This window comes from Caretta caretta, chromosome 16 (genome assembly GCF_965140235.1).
Source record: "Caretta caretta isolate rCarCar2 chromosome 16, rCarCar1.hap1, whole genome shotgun sequence".
Taxonomy (NCBI): Eukaryota; Metazoa; Chordata; order Testudines; family Cheloniidae; genus Caretta; species Caretta caretta.
The window spans coordinates 22,766,554-22,782,200 of record NC_134221.1 but is presented as its reverse complement, the minus strand read 5'-3'; the positions used below and the strand labels follow the sequence as shown (position 1 = coordinate 22,782,200).

Sequence of the window (15,647 nt, the reverse complement as noted above, 5' to 3'; positions counted from 1 at the left end):
TGATCTTTTTACCTTTTTTTCTCTCTGAGGCTCATTAGAGCACAGAAATGACTATCTGGTTTCTTAAAGGACAAATTTGGAATTAATATGGTTAAAAAACAGTGCATTATCAGAAAATGGAAGTTCTAAAATGACAGCCAAGCCATATTTTAGGTAAATGATAGTAATAGTAGTAAAGCATATGCCTAGCAAGTTAATATAACTAGATTTCTTACCATTTAGATATTAAATTGTGTCTACATATGTATAAGAAGCAGTAATTCATTACAGCATCTTATTTTCAGTTTTCCTTTTGATCTTCCTTTTCTTTATCATTTTAGAGTTTGATTGCATGCTTTTAGAACTTTGGCTGTTGTGCTAAATGCAGGTTGTTGGAAGTTTTCTCAGACAGATTGCGCCCCAATTAAATTTTTGAAGTGGTGGTTTATTTTTCATTTATTTTCTGCTCTTATATAGTTGAGGGGGTTTGGGGCTACTGAAGAAATGCAGCCACCTTAATCCACCAGGAAAACATTGCTTTTCTTTAAAAACCTTCTGAAATCCAGGCAAACCCTACATTTTTGTTTGGGAATCCTGAACCCTCCCCGCCCCTGCCAACCCTTTTACATTTGCATGAGCGGTGGATCATCCCAACACTTTGGTAGATTACTAACGTAGATAATCAAGTGGAAAGTGCTTACCCAAAATCATGTGGCAGGCAGGGGTATGATCACTTTCAGATTTTTTAAAGATCACTTTCTCTCTGTCAAAAGAAACACACATCAGCTTTAGTGAACCACTGGCAAAGGTGAAAGGCTCACTTGCTAAATGCTTATTACTGTCGTTACATTACAAATGTCAGTTTCCAAAAAATTGTGTAACTTGATAGTTCTAGAGCTATCTTGCTTACAGTCTTTGTCCTTCCACAGATCCTCCTTGTGATCATAGTGCCACACAATATAGACAATTAAACAATACTTCCAGTACACACAATACTTCAAGTGGGTGAAAGGAGTACAGTTTTAGGAAATAAAAATTAAGGCTTTGAAAAAAATCAACTTCTACTATTTAAATGGTACATGAGCTCTAACTAGCGATTAAAGGGGGAGATTTTAGTGTCGCTTTTAACTCCTTGTAAAATAAGTGAGGGGGGAAAAATTGATTAAAAAGGCATGAAAACTGCTGAAATAAGCGTTGTTTGTGCATTCACAGGCCTTATACACTGGGGAGGATGAAAGAGGGTTTTTTCTTATTGTCACTTGCTTTCCATGTCTGCTAGTATTATGCTAGTGTATGTGGTAAAGGCAGAATTTTTTAAAATGCATGCATGCGGATTAGGGTCAAGCCCTGTGTATCAGTGATGCAGTTGGCTCACCCATACCACTGCAGCGCCAGAGCCTACCAACAGCAGCGATATGCCTTAATTGAGACATGCTGTCAAAGTGACAAACACATTTGCATACAGTCTATTTATTTTCGTTGGAAAGGTCTGCAGTCTGCTGTTGGTTGAACATTCTTAATCAGCTTGCTGTAAGTGAGCCGGCAGCTAGCTGTCCTATGTTGGTGCTTCTCTTCATTACATGACAGATTAGTTAAAGGGGGATGGGCTAGGAAGCCAGCAGCAACCTTTAATTTTAACTCATTATATCTCATCCTATTTTAAGTTAGTTTCTAGCATTTCTCTGATAGTTTTGTGTCCATACTAGCAGTTTTTAAATTGCAAAAACTATAAGTAAAACATCTTAAGCAGGCTAAATATTAAATGCTCAACTGTTCAGTACTGTTGAGAATTTATCCAGTATTATTATCTAGCATCTTAACTATTAGATTTTGCAGCATAGAGATTTTTAAGATATCTCATCTTGCTTTGCAATTACTTATCAGGCATCCCCTTACGGGGGTGTTTAATTTGGGTAGATAATTCGGTAAAATTGTTGACTTCTGTTCCTATAACTGCCCAGAGATTGAGAGAAGCTGTCCTTGGTGCCCATATGAATGACAAAACTATGTAATGGGTCATTACAGGATGGGACAATCACAGCCCCTTTCCTCACCTTTTATCTTCCATAGCTTTTCTTCTCTGCTTAGGACTGTGGCTGTGAGCCTAGCCCTAGAGTCACTCAGGTAGAAGACACTACCATCATGCACTAGGAACCCAGACAAGCTGTCCAACAAATAATAGTGGCAATGGCTGCAAAATCACCGAGTGTTTAGCCAGTGGAGAGAAGGGGGAATAATTTTAAAAAACCATTTGAGGGATCCAGGACGCTGGATTGTCACCTCATTTCTTTAGATTACTAAGGCTGCCTGTCTGATGCACTACTGCAAAATACTTCCTCTACCAACTGCTTGCTGACCTTAATGTTCACAGGGATCACTTTCTTTCCCTTGCTTTAAAGCTTTAGACTAGACTGCATCACACATTTATGTCCACCATTGCCACCCTGCCACATTGCTCGCCATGGCTATAAATGATGTGGGCCTCAAAATGCCTATACTGCACCTAACATAGACTTTGGAACAGGGCTGATGAGAGCAGCTGTAGCAAATGGCATACAGGGCAGGTTTGCTGATCTAGAAGTCATAGCTTTTCTTTCCATTCTCTCTCCAGGTAGATGGTACAGGTTTATCCTTTGCCCTTGTGAAGAATAAATACAATACTAAAAGGCAAAGAGTCATATAAACTCTTGGCTTGTTCCTTGTGATTTACATTGTCAGTTTAAATTTGAAGTCTGTAATAGGTGTTGTTCCATTTGTCACCGTAGCCTGTTCTCCACATGTCTCTTCTATACACATGGCTGTATTGGATGTTTGGCAAGACATAGAACTGGAAGCAGTTGGACCCATTATGATACAGGTTGTGATTATTGGTTAGAATGTCTGGGAAGAACTTTAACAAAATCTCAGTTTTCTTCTCCCACATTTGAAGCACTCATGCCTGCAAAAATACTGTTTCTCTCTGGGTGGATCATAGATCTAATCTTTTTATGCTCAAAACAGAGAATAAGGGTGAATATCTGACTCTGAACATTCCTATAGCATTTTTCAGATTCTGAATTTTTGTTAGTGATGCTTGAGTTGTGTGATTTTGCTGGAAGTTTCAGCTTCCATCACTAGTCTGTTGTTGATGCGGGAGCTGTGGTGATGAGAGCACCATATAGAGCCTAATGTTAAACAGCCCCAGGGCTCTGCCACTTCACAATTTTCATAATTGATTGATCAGCAGATAAATTACAGTCTGGATTTCAACTCTGATAGATTTCAGAAGTGATGTTATGTGAGGAGCTTTTAATTCCTCCCCACCCGACACGCACACCAATTTATAAAATGTTATGCTACCGGGAAAAATTGAGTTACAGCAATAACTCCAGTCACACTAGGAAAAGAGCTTGCTCTTATTCTTGGTACAGGACTGAACTTGGGGAGGGGGGAGATCTGCTGTGCTAAAATCTTGAACTTTATTCTTTTTCTGTTTGCACAGAAGTAGCCATTTCTACATCCCATGCAAATTTTTGGATAGGTGCCATATTTACAGATCAATATTACTGCCAAAAAACTGGGGAGAGGGAATTATCTTTTCATGCTGTGGATGAAGAAGCAGAAAACCTGGTAAATGCAGTCTGACTTCCATGATCTTACATGTGTATGGATCTTGATATGAACTAAGGAATAGATTTCATTCACACTCAATGGCCCCTATATTCAGACTTTGCTTTCCTTTCATTTGTGCAATATGAACATAAGTGCAAGAAAAACAAAGTTTGACTATACAGGGACCACATTCACAGCAGTTAGTAGCATGCTGTGAAAGGAAAATCTCTCCTCCCACTTTACAAACTAACTTTATAGAACAACCTGATCCAATAGCAATCCTCCTTCAAAATGTGGATTGGGAAAGTGAGCCCCGGAATTATAGGGACAGCCGGCTTCCTCACCCTCTCCAACCACCTCTCCTCAAGTTCCTGAAATGAGATCCATGAATAGTGATAATTCTTCTTCCTTAAACCATACCCATAATGCAGTTGTGAAGCACTTGGCCTCAGGAATGGGGCCTGGGGAAGAGATTAGATCAAAGAAATTGTTATGTGGGTGACTGGGTTTCTCTCATAACGAAGTTGTTCAAATAGTTCATCTTCCTCTTTCCTGCTCCGTTTGTTTTAAGTTTGTCTGTCGATGGGACACTGATTTGCAAGGATAATGTGACAGTATCAATCCGCCTGGTTCTGCACACACATCATCCCTGGCACACAGTTACCTGAGTGTTTCCTGAGTTCCTCACAACACCGCTGTGGGAGGTTAAAAAAGTATTATCCTCGTTTTATAAGTGGGGAACAGTGGCAGAGAAGGGTGAAGTGACTTGCTCCTAGGCCACATGGAAATCAGTGGCCACACCAGGAACCGAACAAACATCTTCCGGGTCCCACGGTGGTGCTTTCACCTCAAGACCATCCTCCTTCTTTGATATGTCATTTGGATTCTTAGAACATGTCAACCTTTAATAGCCCAATCTCAAAAGTTGAGTTTATCACGTCATGGTCACAAAACATTTAGAAAAACAAACTTAAGTTCACTAAGTGACAAAGATGCCACAGCATGAGATCCAGTAAATTTAAAAATGGATCTCATGAAAACTGACAGCTGGGAGGAAAGTGAGATTCAGGACATGCTCACAAGCATCGAGATGAAAAAATCAGGTGATTCTGATTATGGATTTAGTGTTTCCTGAATGTGTTCGGCTGCCACCTGTTTAGTGACTATTAGTCTATTTTCAGAAAAAAGGGAACAAGGAAAACTATCATGGCCAATGACCGAGGAACTCAACTTATATCCAGCATCATAAATATTTCTCACATACTTATTCAGTCAACACTGGATTTGTTTTTATTCAGTCAGCTTGGTTGAAGAAAGGGCTGGAATGGTCATGCCCTGGCTCACCCACAAAACTTCCTTAGCCTCCCAAAGTCCCCCTCTGCCACTCCTCTTCCTACCCCTGCAGGTCCTGGGGGGCTTAGTATACGCTGCTGTCATACCACCAGGAGGTGGCTGCTCCTTTGATGAGTGCAGCTTCTTCAAACCCTGTTTATTATGTGCACGTCTAATAGGTACCTCACGATAGTATTTAGGTACCATTCATGTAATTAAGAAATGTGCCATAACATCCAATGGGGATGATGTTTTCCATCCTCCTGCTGCCAATTGGATTGATGTCACTTGTTTGTTTCCTAGCCATGCTGTAGTTGTTTTTGGGAAGCTTCCACAACAGTTGAGTCTTGCCTTGTGCCCTGAAGGTTTCAAGACTCATGCTTATCCTAATCTCTCCAGTGGTAGTTCACTCTGCTGTCTAGATCCTTACACTGAAATCCTTCAGATCCTGTCTTCTGCAGATTTGACCCAAACAGTCACAGCGTCCCTGCTCACTGTGAATGTTTGGGTAGGACACCCACACCCCATCTGAAGTAACTAAGGCTTTGAGCATATCAAAGATTAGAACTAGGGACCTTGCAGCATCTCAGGAAATGGAAGTGGAGCTAGTGCAGAGTAGCAGTGCAATGTGTTCTCACTGAACTGTCATCACATAATAAAAGAGCCGCTACGTACTTGACCAGCTGAAAACCTCAGCATGACCCTCACGATCAGTCTCAGGCAGAGTGTGAATCTCATGGGCGGATGGGTGATTCCAATTTAATAAGATCCATTTAAAATGGTTTGGAAGAAACACCTAACATCTCTCTGAGTTATGATGAGCTTTTATTGAGCAACAAACTTTCATAATTATTTCAAATGTATTTAACTTTGCACTATGTAGAGTTATCTCCAAGGCAGAAGAGGCTATGGAGCCATCTTAGAGGTACTTTTCTCTGCGGCTAAGTACTGCTGAGCCACCATGCTATGGGTGTGCCTGCTATTGCTGTGATAGATGTTCTGAGGGATAATCCCTTCTGGTGTCTCCAGCAGCACAGCCAGGAGGATGGATGCTGTATGCTTTAAATATTTTTAATTTGTTCTGAATACTTAGAAGTCTTTGGTTGCTTAATGAGTGTGTATATAAATTGCAATGCTGGATGTGTGATGAGGGCAGGAGGTTGTTAGGTAAATCTTACTGGGTGGGGTTGAAACTATTGGCACATGAAGTTGAGCACATGCCTCCTTCACTCTCATCAGCCTAGGTAAGTCAAGGTATGCCATGATCTCTCCTAGTCCAACAGATCCATTTGTTTAATAGGTAATTGTCATGATTCAGTATCTCCTCTGCAACTGTGTTGGTTTATATAGACCCATCAACTGCATGGCACTGGAAAGTAGGTGAAGTGTGCCAAATCTAATAGCCCAAGTTGACGGGCCAACACAGTCAAATAAAAGACCCACCAGCAGCAGATTTTAGTCCTTTCCTGAAGGATGGAGTTATTGTCCAAATTTAACTGTCACACTCGGACCTGATAAGCCAGGCTTCTTCTTGATCACGCTTCTGCCCCAGCCCACACAGCACGTCTCCAGCCAGATCTTCCACCTAACTGCTTTGGAGTTCCCCCCGGTCCTTTCCCAGGGTCTCCTGCAGGAGTCTCCCTGCTGTTCCACCTGTCACTGAGCTGATTGTCTGCTTCTTATATGAGGGCAGCTGACCTGCAGGACGAGCACTTGACCCCTGGTTTCAAACCCAGCATCTGGGAGGTAGCTTAACTAGGCACAAGCGGGACTGATTCCAGCTCCTTTAAAGGGCTAGCCCACCCTGTGACAAAGTTCCTAACCTGCAGAGCTTACACCATTAACAATACCACAGGGTACAGTACAGTGCAAAACAAACCCAGGCTGATGTGGCTGATCAGACTAAACCATTGGCTGTTGGGGAAATGTTCAGCCCCTTCTCCCTTCGTGCATCATTCCACAAGAAGTGAATTATACTGGCAGTTCTAATTACTTCTCTAATTGTTTGTAGTCAGTGTGAATGTGTTCAAGGTTGTATGGAATATTGTTGTTATCTGGGAATAGAATTATTCTTATTTCATTTATGTTTTCAAAAGGTGGAATTCAATAAAATGGAAAGGGAGAAAAATGCAAAGAACTTTTGTCAAGTGCCCATTTATTTAAGAGATTCGATTATATTCCACTTCTGATGCAAATTAGGAAGAATTAACATTCTGGGAAACCAATTTTAACTGAATTTCAGGAATAGTGGATTAAATTGAAAGGGTATTCACATTACTAAAGCAATCTATCTGTGAATCTAAATGGGCTTCCCACTTAACCAGAATGCTCTTCCAAGTTGGATTCTTATTGGCAATTAAACTTTTGCGGGGTGCAGGTTTGGACATTTCCAACTCATTTGCTGTTCTGATCATTTGGTGTAAGGGAGCTATGCAAGCATGTTCATTCCTCCTTTATGGCCTGCCTCTAGAGGTGCAGAACGAGCAATGCTTCTGTGGCAGGGTGGCAGGTTGTTTCTTTGAGAAGATTAAACAGCATAAGGAGATCAGGGAGAAGAAAAAAAGAACAAGCCAGCAACATTCCAGAAATGCAGAACTGGATCAGGAAGGCCGGGGCAAGCAGAAGGAGGGATTATCTCCAGTATAAAAGAGATCAAGTGAGGAGGGAACGAAGGCTGCTTTGCCGGACCATGTAACTCCCCTCACACCCAGGTGCATTGGAACAATAGCAGATTTCCCCTTTGTCTCAGCAGGAATTATATTGTAGTGAAGTAGAAATCAAAGGGGGAAACAAGTTCACTTTCTAATATTCATGCAATTGTATGCTGTGGTTTCAGAGCCAGACTCCTCCTCTCCCCCCAACTCCGCTCCCAACTCGCTAACGGGTTAGGCATCTTCATTAAGGAAACAAGCCTCTGTCCCTCTCCTCCCCACTAATGGACAAGGTGGCCTCCCTCTTCCTTTACGTGAGCAGAGGTTGGGTCCTCTTCTCCCTCTGCCTAGTGCTCATGGGTTTAATACAAATATAGTCCTGGCCCTTTAAAATTCTTCCTGTTCTGTAGGAAAGGACAATCTCCCTCTCTACCCCATCCTTTTCAACAGGAATTCAGTGTTCTTCAGTGGAAGTCCCCCCGCAGGAGAGGAGAATTTTAAAGGGGGCAGGACTGTACTTGGCCCAGAAACAGTTGTCCATCTGGTGTGTGTTGCAGAATAACTGTCCTTTGCTGTTTTACAGTGACACTGTTCTTAGACAGAGACTGAAAATAATGTCAATGCACCAGGGAAATAACGCATTTGGGTGAAACCCAGCTTTACGGCGTGAGAGATTTGCAGGAGTGACAATTCATAGGATAGGAATTATCTAACTAAAGGCTCATGCTCTTCTCATGCATGTAAATATTTGACAAGTGAGACCTGGCTCTCTCTTTAGGAAGATGTACACCTACACCAGCTGCAGTGCATACCTCAGTTGCCAATGTTTTCTAATGAGTCCAAGACAGCTATGTCCTTGGCTAGTAGAACAGTTCCATGTGTGTAGCTCACATTATTACATAGGCGCTCAGGCTTAGACTAATGTGACACAGACAATAGGACCCCAATCCTGCATTCAGATCAGCAGAGGCAAAGGTGTCTGTTCACACAGATGCGTATTCTGAATCAGGTCCTATGTGTTTTGCCAGCTTTGGCATTCCAAATGCTTTAAATGAGGCTGGTCTACAGTGCTGTGCAGAATAAAAGTAATTCCCTGGGTACATGTAAGTCAAATGTGATAACCCTTGGATCGGGATGTATGGAGGAACACTGTAGTTTAGCAGCCCTCCTAGGGTTTTGTGACAAACTATAGCAACTGTAACATTTTTGTACAGTCTCCTTGTTAGACCTGTTACTCTGAGGGACATCACTGCTGGCATATGGAAACATAACTGTGCTTTATAAATAATACATACATATATAAAATAAATACATCAGTGCATGCAAGGCTAACCAAATCACCTAGATTGACAACCTGAGAAAAGCTCAGAGGGTCTTGTGGATGACTCGCTTAGGCTGTCAATGGACATTAGCATCCAGAAGTTTCTTACATATAACTGATCAAGTGGATATGTGCAGTTAGGCCAGAACTGTCTAAATTGACCTCTGGGCCCCTGGATTGAACAGAAAGATTAAAAGGGAAGTACGTGAAATATAACACGCAGTTCTTCTAACTGCTAAGCTCGCTGTGGTTGCTTGTGTGGCCAGCTGTATTTGGATTTGCCTTTTCAGAGCCAGGGCTGGTTAGTACAGAGTAGAACAGTTACAAAGCGCCATGCTGTACATTTAGAAGGAATGTAATTTTTTTTGTGGTGGTGGAGGGGATATTGCCCTAATAGTACAGACTTCCTCAGCAAATGCTGGAGCCAAACCAGGCAGATAGGCAGTGCTGTTTTTAGAATTCCTTAAATGAGAGGCTTGCTTATTTCAAGCATCCCGCCTGCTAGATAGAAACGGCTTTTAAAAAAATAATGAAGTAAGTATCCATCTACTGACATTCATTTAAATCAGCTGGGCAGCATGGATTTCCTAGATTTGAATTCTGATATTAGGCCCGATAGCCCTGTGAAAAGCTGACCAAGTGACCAGCTTTAAAAAAAAAACACACCCACAAAAACAGTCTGGCTTTTTTCTTTATTTTTAATAGTACATAGATGGATTTTCCAGTATTTTAAATGAAAAATATATGTAGTTAGCTCTGCATTGACAGTGTCCTTGAGGATTTGACAGTGAGATTTTCCAGCAGTTGCTCTTCGTTAGAATCCTGGTGGTGTTTAATAAGGCAGTCGAACTGCTGGCACCTTCGGTTCCTGTTTGTTCTCCGAGGGCTCAGGGGCTGCTGCAGTAAGCACATCGACCAGGGCTGATCATTACAAGGGCGTACGCCACCATGAATAAAAATGTCACACGTTTTCCCATCTCACAGCGGTACAAAATGTCAGTCCTGTCAAACAGACATCGCAGGTAGCTGTGAGCAGTCAGTACAAATTGGGGAGCCGAACATTCCCCCAGCTTTCTGATATTCTTCATTTGAAGCAGAAGAAAAACAGTTGTTAACCTATTAGCTGTGATTTTAAACTCTGCTGAGACAGTGGATGGATAGACTTTCACACATGGGAATAAATATATTCCCGGGTCCAGGAATTTTTAAAACATTCTCTCCATGCATTTGGATTGGAGAGCAGAAAGAGAGAGGAAAAACACTCTCTGTAGAAACTTGTCTTATTTTGGAAGAGGAGCATTGGAATTTATGAAAAATTTTCATCGATTTCATACTTCAAATGCCCACCCACCCTTCAAACAGCTCCTTGCTGTTTTAGCTAGTGACCCAGAATAGTAGTAGTTTGGTAAATTAAGACGGTTCTCTCTCCCAGCCCATCTTCTCCTGTTACTTGCTCCTGTATTGACTTTATAATACATTCCCTGCCTGTTAATGCAAGTGAAAGTGATGTTAGGTTTGAAGATAGAAGAAGGATGTTAAGTTTGTGACAGATCAGTGGCAATAGACTTGCCCTGATTCTAGGGATATTCCCCTGTGCCCACACAGTTATCAATGCAGGTTTGGAACCTGTGATACCATAAATGTAGGATTCAGATCACTGCAGGATCCAGAAGAAGATGGACTGGGTGTGAGTGCCGTGGGGCATAGAGCCCTTATTAAAACACCAACAACTGCAGTAATAATAGAGGGGATACAGCAAACTGCTGTCAAAATAGATTTCGTTGAGTGAAGTGTTTGCTTTGTGAGAAAGTCCCTCTGTAAGTGGTGGATTCTCCTTTGTTTTGATCTATTTCTCTATGACTGATGCACACATATAAGCTTGTGCATTGTTGCAAATGTAATATCTGAAAGGTATTAATGGCTAAAGCATGTTGCATAAGGAAGGCTCAGAGAAAGGGACTTGTGCCGAAGCTCTTCAGAAACAAAACAGCCAGAAAATGGATGGCAATACCAAGGATGAACTTTCTGGCTTGAAGGTTTAGCTGCCTGGAAAGTGATGCTTCTAGCCTTTGTGTGTGAACAAAAATAAACTTGACTGGGGGTATAACTTGAGCATGTTGTAGGGTGTTCTGGGGTAATGAAGGCCCTAGGTTCTCAGTATGTTTATGTTCTGTAGGTGCCTGTCATCCATGCACTATGTATAGCATTACAGAACTGCATTCTCCTGCAGTGTCTTAGAATATCTGTCATTTGACTATGGAATCTGAAGAGGAGTTTAATTTTTGTTAGTGTTGTTACTGCAGCTAGACACACTACATTTAAAAAAAATGAAACTACAGTAACCAAGTGGCCAGAGTCCCAATTCACTTTTGCATCCTCTTCTGTGGTTTCTTTTGCTGCCTTTTTTTTACACAGCACGGGAACTTTCCCATCACTGGAGCTAGTTGCATGGGAAGTAATCAGACATCTTGACGAGCCTTCAAACCACAAATGCCACTACAAATTAACCACTACCACTACAAAATACTCCTCCTGTCAACATTGTATAAGAATACGTGCTACTTTGGGGGCATGCACTGAAAATGTCTGCTCAGCACAGCTCACCTATGAAAAAATATGCATGTGTAATTCTGTGAAACATAATAAAATGCTCTCTTCTCTAGATAATTAAAACAGTATTTCATACATTTCCTGTTGAACTCTGTAATGAAAGTGGTTTGTCATCTATTTAAAATAGAATTGCACTTTTAAACACAGAATTGGTTTTAAATCATAATGCTCCATGGAAATAGTCTAAGCCAGCAGTTCTGACCTAGGTGGTCTGTGGACCCCCCCTTTCAAGGAGTCCGTGGGGCCCTGTGGCTGAAGCCCTGATCCCTGGCACCCTCTGCGGGGCTGAATCCCGGAGCCCCAAGCACTGGTACTCCCTGTGGGGCAGAAGCCCTGAGCTCATGGGCAGGGTTGGGGACATGGAGGGCATTCCCCGCCCCACCCCCGCAAACTGCACGACAAGAGCACGGCAGTTCTGACCTCCCCTGACCCTCATCTCCTCTCCCTGCCCCCTGGCCAGCTCGGAGGTGGGAATCCAGAGCCAGGCAGTGCGGGGCAGCTACTGCTCTGGCTGGTGCCATGGAGCAGGCATCTGCAGCGTTCCCTCCTCTCCTGCTGGTGCGTCAAGTTGAAGCTGCTCCTCAGCTCCCAGCCCCCTTTGCTCCTACAGAGGCAGTCAGTAAGAGCCCCCCGGGTGGGGAGACCCAGCTCTGTGGCTGGCAGACCCCTCTGGGAACCGGGACCACACGGGAGTCCTCCTAGCACACCGCCCCTAGTACCCTCTCCCTACACCCTGAGCTACCCCCTGCCCGCACACAGCCCCTAGTACCTCTCTCCCTGCACATAGCCCCAGCTACCCCCATCCCTGCACCCTGAGCTACCCCCTGCCTACACACAGCCCCTGGTCACCGCCCTCCCTGCACCCCAAGATACCCCCGTGCCTGCAGACAGCCCCAGCTCCCTCCTCCCTGCACCCTAAGCTGTTTTAAAACTTTTTGAGCTAAGCCCTCCACCTCTGAGTTATAATTTTTGGTTACGTGTTCTCCTCTCTTCTCTCCCCCCCCCCCCCCCCCAGCAGGCTGGTTGGCCTGCTTAGGAGAGTCAGGAGGTGGCACTTCCTTCCTGGACCCTGCCATGCGGAGATGGCTCGTGCCCCCCCCCCCCCCCAAATAGAAGTCAAACTACGCCTATGCCCAAGACCCCTGCCCCGAGGCCTCCCCACCCCTGCTGGGCCCTGGAGTTTTTATAGCATGTCGAAGGGGGCCTCAGAGAGAAAAAGGTTGAGGATCCCTGGTCTAAGCAATGATCTCTGGATTTTCTATCCCCGGATTCAGGTTCCATCTCTCAGTCTAAAAGGCGGTATGCTTAATACTAAAACATGAAAATGTAATGTGATATAAAAGAAACATCCAGCTATTCTGGGATGATTTGCAGAGCATGGATTTATGGGTGTAGCTTGTGTGCTTTACCACTGATTCCCCTGAGAAAAGGCTTGTGGCCCTGTCATCCTAGAGAAGCCACAAAGAAAGGATCCTTTGGCTTCCACTGTGGTGGATCGTACTGGTTGAGAGAAAGCTGATAATAAAAACAAAGCTTCAAAAAACCCAGTTCTGTTGAGGGTGTGGGGGGGAATCGCTCCTACGTATCTCAGTAAGTGGGCTCCCGACAGTCTCATGATGGCTGGGGTCATTCTGAACATTATTGGGGTCCCTGGTTTGATAATGTGGAATGTTCCAAAGAGCTTTAGTGATCACTGTCACTTTGGAGGTACATCTGGAGGTACCCATGTTGGTGTCATGCCAAGCACGCTTACAGGCCCACAAAGTGGTGGTGCTTTCTCTGTGTTGCCTAAGGAGTGAGAGGGTCATATAAATGGTTCACTTCCCTCTCCAGTTGTTAACCAAGGGAATTTTCTCAGTCCCTCTCATTAAGCTAATGAGAGAGTTTAATTGTGACTCTTTCTCTTCCTCATCATAGGTTCATGGCACATCTTTAGGACAAGCCAGGTGGAGGGGGAGGTGTCACCTTTCTCTGTATCTCTTTAGTTGTTTGTGCTACCCTTCCAGTCCTCTAATGTGACTGAAGGAAGGAGACCTCTGTTTAAAGCACAGAGATTTCTGTTCCTGACGTACGAATTAAAAATATATGTAGTCATGTCATCCCAATTTGTGAGCTCTGCATATGAAAGGGTGTATAAAATAGTGTATGCGCTACTGATTATAAAGCAGTTGCCTCATAGATTCCACCTGCTTTCCTTACTGCATCGTTTTTGGTTCAGTACATTTTTCAGCATGATTATTGTCTCAATTTTTATTGCGTATCCAGTTCACGTTCCAAAATCAACATATTAGATCCCTTCCAAAGAGAGAAAGTGTTGATACACTCAGAACAGTCCATCTCTTGCCCCAGTGTCTGTCTTTAAAACATAGTAACATTTTCCAAAACCATCCTGTGTTTTTGAGATGGCCATGATTTTCATGTATAAGAAACTCTGCTGTGGAATCCATTAAACATACCTCCCCTCTTGCCTCTAGAATTAGAACTTCTGTGATTGTGAGCAAACACTTCTTACTGCATGTGCCAATGAGCAGACTTTTTCTTGTTTACAGTTTCGCCCTGCCTTTGTCCATAGCTTTTTCTCGCTGCACTTGTTGCTGCAAATGAAATAACACCTCTAATCTACTGATAAAGGCTCTGTTTTCAATACCATTTTTGAAGAATAACTGCTTTATTGCAACAGAGCTACCCAGTTATAGTTTGAGATAATAATCTGCTCGCCAGCTGTTAATTCACACATTGAAAATTATTTTTTGTTTAAAAAGTTTTCCCTGGTGTGAAAAAATAAAGTTATATTCCATGGATGTAGTATAAATTATTTTATTATCTATTTGGTTATATCATTTTCAAATATGTGCCCTTTGCATTGTAAAAATTTCTAAGAATTCTTGCCAGGCAGCTTATGGTTTAAAATGACTTGTCTAATAATTAGTAAATCAACGCCCACTAAGCATCTAAGAATTAGTTTTCTGTAAAGTTGCTTAGTATCTTGTCACTTCAGAAATGTTTGGAACAGCACAATTAAGAAAATATCCAGAATAAGAAAGTATGTTGGTAAATAGAGATGAGTAAGAATATCCTAATTTAGACTTTTCCCTTCAGAGAAAAGGCTCTACAGTACATGCATTCAAGAACATGCTACAGCTCACGAAAGCTTATGCTCAAATAAATTGGTTAGTCTCTAAGGTGCCACAAGTCCTCCTTTTCTTTTTGCGAATACAGACTAACACGGCTGCTACTCTGAAACATGCCTAGTATGGTAATTTAGCTGCTTTTAGTAATGCAGCCATGCGCTGTGTTGTACCCATTCATCCATGCAGCACAGGTAATTAAGTTGATATTCCAACACCAGTTCCCCTGCTGACCTTTTAGAAACAATGTGTTTTGCTGCATCAATAAATTAACTTCAATCAGATGCTATTCTAGTAAATATGATCTTCATATACTATGAATATACTTACTTATCCCATCCTGGTGACAGATATTAACATCAACATTAAAAATGAGGCTCTGGCAAAGGGCAAATAACTGTTATCTTCTGGTAGACCTGTATGTCAATTACTTTCTATTGCCCTTACCCTGTTCTTTTTGTGTTGTGCTTTACAATGTTGATTTAGCCATAGTAGTTACTTGTCAGTGTGAGTTTCTCGGAAGCCATGCTGCCATAGATATGTGGTCTTACTTTTTCATCTCAACAATGACCAGAGGAAAGGTTCAGAGATTAAAAGCCTTCTTACACAAAGCTTATTTGAGCTCAGATATTTGTGTGTGTGTGTGTGAGAGAGAGAGAGAGAGAGAGAGACCTAGCATTCCACAATGATCTGGTTTTTCAGCTGCACTTAAATGAAGGAGATGAATTCCGGATCAGGCTGTTGGGGCCAGGCTTTGAATTGCCATTGCTTGGGTTACAGTTCTGTAAGTTATGACATATTTGTTATAAACTGATTCCTCCTGAGGAACCTCAAGGAAACCAAAATCTTCTAAAGCTGAAGTGACATTTTCTTAAAGTGGCTTAACTTTTTAATTTTAAGAACTATTAGGTATGTAGAATAGGCTGCCATGGGAAGTGATGAAAGCCACTAGAGCCATTTTAAACTTGACTGGATAAATCACTAGAAGTAGTATTCTAAGGAGAAGTTCTGCACTTGCAAAAGTATGGACTGTTG

The 15,647-nt window shown here is 42.4% G+C and overlaps 1 protein-coding gene across 9 annotated transcripts in view; it reads left to right on the top strand.

Annotated features, from left to right (window-relative positions):
• The window catches only part of DENND1A (DENN domain containing 1A), a 421,003-nt gene that overhangs the window by 317,751 nt on the left and 87,605 nt on the right, over positions 1-15,647 (top strand). The gene's annotated exons all lie outside the window — the stretch shown is intronic.